We start from the raw sequence: 9,173 nt of genomic DNA on the forward strand, positions 1-9,173 counted from the left end.
CAAATAAATACAAACAAGACTCGTGTATATACACGGAAACCACTAGTTCTGACATGTGAAGCAGAAAAGGCTTTCACCAAAATTAGGCAAGCACTGACAAGCTCTCCTGCTCTCAGGTTATCCAGTTGCAAAAAGCTATTTATACTATACTGCTATGAAGAGGAAACATATGGGCAGGCCCTGTTGACGGAAAAGCACTGTGATAAGCACCGACTTGTTGCAGCAGTGGAACCTGAAGAACTGGGGTTGCCACCCTGTTTACGATAGATAGATGCACTCCCACTCGCAGTCCAAAGTTATGAAAATACAGTGCAAGGATCATCCCTTAATGTAATGGTGACCCATGCAGTTAACACATTTTTGCTTAAGACAAAAACCCACTATCTCTGCACATCCCATCTTAACAAAATTTAGCAAGTATAACCATTGCCATTAGTTTAGCTCATTGCTAAAGCTAGTCTCTCCATTGCTGTACCCCAAAGAAGAGGAGACGCATGATTGTATACTAATTACGAATGTGCCCTCCAAGCCCAGAAAAGATTTGCTGAAAACCCTTTTACACAATTCAGATAAGAACATTTATATGGATGGGTCATGTGTGAGAAATGAAAAAGGAGATTGAAGGTTGCATATACAGTATGTCAGAGCTCGAAATTGAGATTGGATAAGCAGGAGCCAAAAACAGTGGCTGTTACATGGCTACATGTTACATGGTATGTACTGTTACAACAGCTACATGCATCATCAACCAGTGACCGGGAGCTACCACTGTGGAACGTGGAGCTAGTACCTAGCATTTCATACATCAAACTTCCACATAAAATGGAAACATATCATTTTGTCCATTATTTATGATCCCTGCTGCTTTAAATGGGGTAAATGGGGTTTAGACCTGTCCTTATGTTTATTTATAGAGTGTCCCAAATGCAAAAGGTGAAATTCACATAGGTGTTTTTTGGCATCAGTTGGCCTGAGGAACCAAAAGTAGCTCCTGGTAGCTGTTGGTGCCAAGCTAACCAGGATCTTCTAGGCTACAAGCAGGAGCTTAATAGCTCCCAACTCCTGTCAATCTAGCAGTCCTGGGAAGAAGCTCTGAAAGTAGGTTATGGACTTTCAAAATGACTGTGCCCATGGAAATAGGAATGGCAGATCACCAGTTAGCACTCTGATGTCGAGGAAGCAGGGTGTTTGTTTAATGCCTATATGCCTGTGCTAGGAATATGCCCCCCCTCGTACTGAATGACCCCTAGAATCTGTGCTGGCTCCAGTTTGTGGAACTGGATTGTCCACAGAGATGGTTGGGAAACACAGGTACCAGTAGATGCCAGTCATTATGTTCTGGGCATGGTTGAGATGTAACCAGATTTGTGGATCGCCACGTGAACCAACTGGACACTGGTTCAGAGAACCTCCACAAACCCAATATGTGGAAAAAATAACGACGGGTCATACTTTGTCACAGATAGAGCATTTTGGGAAGGACTGGCTTCAGGTCTCATGCTAAATTGTACTGCAATGCTTCTTATTAATGATAGCTGTCTGTATCCAGAAGCCTATCAGGTATTTAATGTCAGTTCTATTTTGCTAACTAAAACGGAAATACATGAAATTAATTGGCTTTCTGTTGGGAAATTTCAAAACGGACATTTCTGGGAGTGCCATGATTACTTTCTGGGCAGACAAACTAAATTAGCTGTTGCCAGAGGTGCGGATATCAACTGATGTGATGAAGAAACCTTTTCGCCATAGATTTCAGATATAATCAAGAAAAGAAAAAAATGTAATTGACACACATCACAGTCACATCCTGGTCCACAATTGATGTTCTCAGTCATACATCGAAATGGGAAGACTCAATTGGTGTGTACAAATGGGTTATTGTGCCCATATTTATCATGGTCACCTTTATTGTGTTGTCAGGCACTTTCTAGTGCTGTCTTAAATGTCCTGGGGACAGATCTATTTAAGACCATAATTCTCGAATGAGGCCCTTATTGTAAATAGTGCAGACGTTGCCTATGCTTATTCAGAAGGTAAGGTTCAAGGAGATGATGCACAAGAGATGAAATATACAGATTGATGGGGATAGAGTATAATTGAATGTAAAAACTGATTTACTAAGTGCTTGAATGTATTTATTTATTTTATTTATTTATTTTTTCAATGTATATAGCGCACCCAACCCGGAGACATCTGGGAGCTGTTCTTACAACAAAAAACAAACAGACAATACAGGTTACTGTTTACAGGTTACTGTTGTAAAGTGACTTCCAGACTTTCTTGGATTACTTCTTAGGTTTATTACAAGAATTTAAGACATAGTTACATAAAGATAAATACATGAGAGTATGGACACGACACAGCACTGACCCCATCACCCAGGCAGGGGAGCTCTAACCGCCTCAGTGTGGATCAACCTGATCAACATTCCATCAATCACACAGCAACACTCCATGTGACATCACAGGCTCATTGCAGACACAGTCACTACATAACACATCTCCCTCCTTTAGCAGACCCCCACACACACATGCAGTCACTACAAAACACATCTCCTTCCTTTACTGGACTCACACACACAGTTGGTCACACCATAACACATCTTGTTCCTTTACCAGACCCAACTCACACACAAACAGACTCATCACAACACATCTCCTTCCTTTAGCAGAGACAGACAGTCACTACTCACCCACTGAGACACTACACTAACAGCATCACACGAGCCTACCATGCCAAACCCTGTACATTCAAAAAGGCACAGGCCTTAGCAAGGAAAAACACAGAACAAAATCTCAGCTTCGAAGGCGCTACCTCCTTCATACATTGCGGCGTCATTCCGACATGGCACTCACCCACTCAGATACCTGCCCAACTTCATACTGGCAGAGGCGCTACCTCTCTCCACAAGTGACCCTCACTGCAGAGGCGCTACCTCTCATTAATCACAGTTTCCCACAAACCGGAGGCGCTACCTCCCTTAAATACCCTAGTGACACACACCAGAGGTGCTACCTCTCTCTAATACCTTTGCGTCAGGCAGACCAGAGGCGCTACCTCTCTTAAACACACATGTGCAAACACACCAGAAGCGCTACCACTCACTTATCACAATATCACACACCCCAGAGGCGCTACCTCTGTCCAATACCCTTGTGTCACACACACACCAGAGGCGCTAGCTCTCACTAATACTACAGTATCACTCACACCAGAGGCACTACCTCTCTCTAACCCCACTGTGCCACACACACCAGAGGTGCTACCTCTCACTAATACCACAGTATCACTCACACCAGAGGCGCTACCTCTCTGTGACAACCTGACTCACACCACACTTAATGCTCAACGTTGTGCATCCATTACACAGCCAATCTTACCAGAGTCAGGCACAAATACATTTTGCATTACAGAATCCCAAATGCAACGTATAACTGTAGTACAACATAAATCTCAAACACGAGAGAGGGGGGTCTGGGAAACTCTCTACCAGCACAAACACAGCCCATTGACTTGTTCTTATGTGGATGGTGTTAAGCGGCTTCACTTCAACACTACAGCTCAGTCAATGCCTAGTCTGGGATGCTGAGGGAAACCCTTATTGATATATTTTTAGGTCCAGTTCATGTACTCTGGATGACAACCCTAACATAACACCCCTCTCTTAGAATCCCCCTTACCCCACTGAGCCAAGAAGTATGTTTGTTTTGCAAATTAAAAGGTTTATTTGAAAAATTAAACAATAGATATATATCACACTTTTATAATAAATTAATATCTGATAGTACACTGAGACATATGATGTGGATCCACAATGGGTAATGTTACAGTGGTACACTTGATTACTTAGGAGTAGTATAGAGGATGAGGTAGCTGAAAATGGTTTATGGGTTCAAGGAAATGCAAGGTGGAATAAAATGCAGTACAGCAAATAAACTTGATATGATTTCAACCAACAACAATGTAATCACTTTTTCTCTGGTAATTCACCCCCCCCCCCGCCCTATGCAATGTAAGAAATGGAAGGAGATGGAAAGAGGAGCACACAGTTTTCAGGAATGCAATCAAATACAATACGAAATTCAGTTCCCCCCCAGCAAGCTTAGAGGAAACAGGTAGAAGTTTGAAACACAGGCCCAAAATGCTTTGAATGTGATGACAATGAAGTGAGAAATGTGCTAACTGATTTTAATTCCCTCTAGAGATTCAGGGTGAGTGAGAGATGCTTGTTGGTATTAGTTCAGGCTCACTTTAGCAATGATCGATGAGTTATTACCAGGTTGCAAACAGATTTTTAACAAAGGAAAGAATGGAGCTGCTATTTTGACAAGTGGAGAAATTGAGCCGAAATCGCAAATCGCGGTAAATTTCGCGAGTGCGTAAATCGCGATTGCGGTAAAAGTATAAGGAGTAGTTCCAGAGATACAGACGATTTAATAAAGGTAGATTTTCGGATTTAAAGTAAAACTCAAAATGACAGGTGACTGTTTGCAGCTTTAGAATGACAGATGACACGATTTCTAGGAGGCAGTTCTACTTAGGTTAAAATAGCTTGGATTAGATTATTTTAACTAAGAGATTGGTTCTGCACAATTCTGCTAAGTACTCACAATATAAATTTGAACTAGGCCTCGTCACGGATCTGGTCAACACGTCCGGCGGCGGTTCTGTCTGCTCGGCGGGTCAATCAGGCATCGGTTCTGCTCACAGCGATCCAGATCTCTGGTTCTGCTCACAGTGGTCTGGGTCACCTCTGCTCTGCTGTTCTAGCCTCTCTGGATACAGCGGCCTCTGGTTCTGGATACTGCTCTGCTTTCCGGTCGGATCAAGTGGATTCTGGATGTAACACTGCTTTCTGGGTACTGGCAAAAGTTCTTGGCAAAAGAATTCAGACAGCTCGCCCGGCTGTGGAATAGTTTGCAAATGATTTTAAGGATGCTGAGGCCTGCTGAGAAGAGTTCTCAGTTTGTGGGTTTAGGCCCTTGCTTTAAGTTCTGAAGTAAAGTTCTGGTCTTTGGAGATTGATGGATGTGAAGTCTGGAGTCTCCCGGCAGAGCGTCCCGCAGAAAATGGAATTGAATCTCTCTACCTGTCCCAGCAGTCTCTTTTTATGTGTTTTGGAAGTGGGTGTGTGCGTGGCATAACTGAGCCTGCCCCTCTCTACTTGTCATTGGCCCAATTCTCCCCTCTCCCATGATTGGGGGAAGGAAATGTGAGTCAGAGTGATGAGGTCTGTTTATGGGTCAGAGGATCCTCCCCTGGTCAATTTGCCCACAAATCTATATTTGATTCAAATACATATTTCCCCGATACACAATTTGTTGAAATTACATGTACACATTATATATTCCTTATGGTCCATGCTTGTCCGCCTCCTATCTTCCTGGGGGCTTGCATTAAAAAATGACAACATTTTGCGCTTTTTGACTGGTTTACCAATATCGGACATTTACCAAAAATTACACACATGTGCGCAAGGAGTATGGACATTAATTGATGAAGTGTCAGATTTTTAACATGCAGACATTTGGAGTGAGACCCTATTTTCCACTAGTACCCTCCCAGAATACACCACAGGGTCCTAACGCCTCTTAAAACGTGCACAGAAAAATCACAAGAATAATGATATTACTTATATAATTTTGACCAGTCCGCACTATGAGTTATCTATCTTTTTAACTTATGCCCTGGTCAAAAATGGGTGTGGCTTCCCACATCACATGGTGGAAGAACTGGTTTATCCACTTCCCCCAAGCTCAGCTGGCTCTCACAGGCACTTCTCCTCCCACTTCTCCCAAGAGGAAGCCACTTTACGGCCCCCCCAATATAACATTTGCCTGAGTCCATTGTTCAGTTTCCTGCAGTCCCCAGGTAATTCAATCAGAGAGGTGTCAACTCCTTTTGGTGGGGAAGCAGGATGCAGCTAGGCCTGGGAAGAGTGGCTGAGCAGGTTTCTCCTGTTGGGGGTAGTTGTCAGGCAGAATTCAGCTAAATGTCACTTTAGTTCCCAGTTTAAATCAAAATTACACTTTTTACATATACATTAAATAATTACTTCCTTCAAGTCATTTCAGAATATAGTTTTACATTGTATCCACCTCTTAGCAAGTCTTTCCTTGGTCTGGTTTGGGTTCCTCTGTTCAGTTTTACACAAATGTCTGGTGGTTTTAAAACACCGGCTTTCTGATAGTGGTGAGTACCGGTATTGCAACCATTTTTGGGATTAAGAAAATGAATTCCCCACAGTTCTGAGTTGCTTTTTGGCAATCAGCATTGCCATTCCCAATGGTTTCAGGCTACTGTGTGTGTAGCCCAATGGTGGTTTTAGGCAGTGCCCTCCTGTGCTCACAACATAGGCAAAAATGGGTGGCAGCCTATTCTTCATGTTTTCCCTGTGCACTCTCTGGGGAGTTCTGGCCATCATGATGTTTTCCATGCCAGTACTGCACAGTTTTATGGTAGGGCTTGGATGCATGGGTAAAAACATCCCACAAGCCCCCCCTCTTGCGATGGCCATTCTGTTCTCTCACTGATGGAACTCGCAAGATCTGGGATGTTCGCCTCCTTTTCTTCCAATTCCATACATGGCACAGTTCAGCATCTTTTCCTCCCTCCAGTCGATCAATCAGTTCTCCTTGCTGGTCCTGATGGGAGGATTGGGCGGTACCTAGGGCCCCTCGGATCTTCGCTCCCGGTCCCCAGGTCGCCTTCCGTGGTCAGTCTCCATGTTTTCTTTCTCCTAGGACGACAAAGGAAAGCGGCAATACCAATTCATAGACATTTCTCCCCCACTATTGATATAGTGGGGCAACATATACATTTTATACTTTAATAGACATAGCATTCCAATTTTTAAAAACAAGATATAATTCAGAGACAGTGGCTTACAAGTGTCATAATATTTTAGAGACTATATATGGGATATTTTAGGGTTGGAACTGAATTACTCTGGAGCGACCCCCTCTGGTATTGCAGAGGACTCCTTCAGTTGCTGCAGAGTGTGCCTGGGATGGCAACACTTCAGCTGATTAATATGGACCCACTTATCTTCCCCTTCCGCCAAATTACCTTTGGGGATGCGGATTTTGTAGGCAACAGGGGAGATCTTGTCTATAATTTCAAAGGGTCCCTTCCATGTAGGCAAACATTTTCGCTGTTTGGCCTGGTTCCTTTGGAAATTGTATAGATAGATAGACCCGGTCTCCCACATCATATTCCTTCCTGGTGGTTTTCAAATCATAGCGCGTTTTCATACTCTCAGCTGATCTTTCTAGATTCCGCTGAGCATAGGCAAAAGCATGTTGGAGGTGTTTCCTTAAATTCTCCACATACTCATGAGTTGTGGAGGCATTTATCAGTGTCTGCTCTTGGGTTCTGTAGAGCAAATGCTGGGGAAGCACCATCTTGCGTCCGGTCATCAACTCAAATGGTGACATTTTAGTTGCAGATGAAGGGGTAGATCTGATGGCCATTAGGACCAGAGGTAATCAGATATCCCAACTTGGCCCAGAATCTGCCACAAACTTTTTTAATATGCTCACAATGGTTGGGTTGTATCTCTCCACTGCTCCAGAAGAAGCTGGCATGTAAGCAATGTGTAGCTTCCTTTTAACCCCCAGTATCTCCCACATCTTTGTCATTACTTCGCTGGTGAAGTGGCTACCTCTGTCTGACTCAATCCTTTGAGGTAGACCAAAACGGGAAAAGATGTGGTTAATCATCAGGGCAGCTGCTGTTTCTGCCTTGCAGTTTGGGGCCGGGAGACATTCCACCCACTTGGTAAACAAGCATGTAATGGTCAACATGTACTTGTTTCCTCTATACGAGCGAATTACAGGGCCTACAAAGTTGATTTGCAAATCTGACCATGGCAGTGCCATCCCCCTCTTTTGGAGAGGCGCACGGTGTGTGAGGGATGATGGCTGAAATTGTGCAAGTATTGGTCGAGGTCCTGCCCCATGTGTGGCCAGTATGCAACCTCTCTTAAGATTTCCAGTGTTGTGTGAAACCCCCTATGACCGGCTGTGGCCGCATCATGGGCGTGACTTAACATCAGGCTTCGGAATGAGGTACGAACCACCCACTGATCATGGCCAGCTTGGGATTTCCTTACCAACAGCTCGTCTTGGATCCGGAACATCTTTGGACATTTCATCAACACTCTTAGGTCCTCTTTCCCAATGTAATCGGTATCCGTCAGGGGAAAGTTCTCAGGGTCCTCAATGTGTTGGTAAAACTTACCAATTATTGGATCCCCCTTTTCAGCCGTAATCAAATCAGTATCAGGGGTCTCCTTACTCCATTGTGCAGTTGAAAGATCATTGTGAGCATTTGTCTGGCACCTAGTGATAGCAGTGACCTGGAGTTCCCCCAACAGGGACTCTGTTTCTATTAGATCCCCTTGGATGGCCCCGGTTTTGGCCAGCTGATCAGCTAAGTCATTTCCAGTTTTGTCTGGTCCCTCTACTTTGGAATGACCCTTGATCTTTTTCCAGTAGATGGTCATCCCATTCGAGGTGACCAGATCATCAATGTTTTGGATTAACTTCCCATGTTTCAAGGGTTTGTTATTAGCACATAACATGCCTCTGGTTTTCCAATTAACCAGGTGCTCCACGAACCCGTTCCGTACATAATCCGAGTCTGTGATTATGACCAGTTCGTGGAGTTGATGTTGGACAGCAGTGAGGATGGCCTGATGCACAGCCATCAATTCTGCCACCTGACTACTTCGGGGACCAATTTTGTATCCAGCGGAGGGTTCTGGGGACTCATTCACCCATGCATTCCCTACGCCGGCCACCAGTTCTTTTTCCCCGTTGTTGTCAACATGGTAAGAGCATCCATCCACATAGACAGTGGGCATTCGCTCACACTTGTCTTCTTCAAAGACTTTGTGTGGGGAATTACGTCCTCGAGACAGTTTTCTCTGGCACCATCATGCAAGTCAGCCAGTCCTTGCGCGAGGGGACTCTTCTTGTTTTGGCCATATTTGACCTCCACAGGAAATCCTTGCATTGACAGAATCCAGGAAGTCATTCGGGAATTACTCACATTTCCGGCTCGGATTCTGTCACTTTGGAGGTATTGCAGAGGCTGGTGTGGAGTCTCCACTATGATGTGTTCCCCCTGGATGAACGGGCGGTAATTCTTCAATGCCCACACCGTTGCCA

This window comes from Ambystoma mexicanum, chromosome 4p, assembly GCF_040938575.1.
Source record: "Ambystoma mexicanum isolate Mex_15411 chromosome 4p, UKY_AmexF1_1, whole genome shotgun sequence".
In the NCBI taxonomy this organism is placed as follows: Eukaryota; Metazoa; Chordata; class Amphibia; order Caudata; family Ambystomatidae; genus Ambystoma; species Ambystoma mexicanum.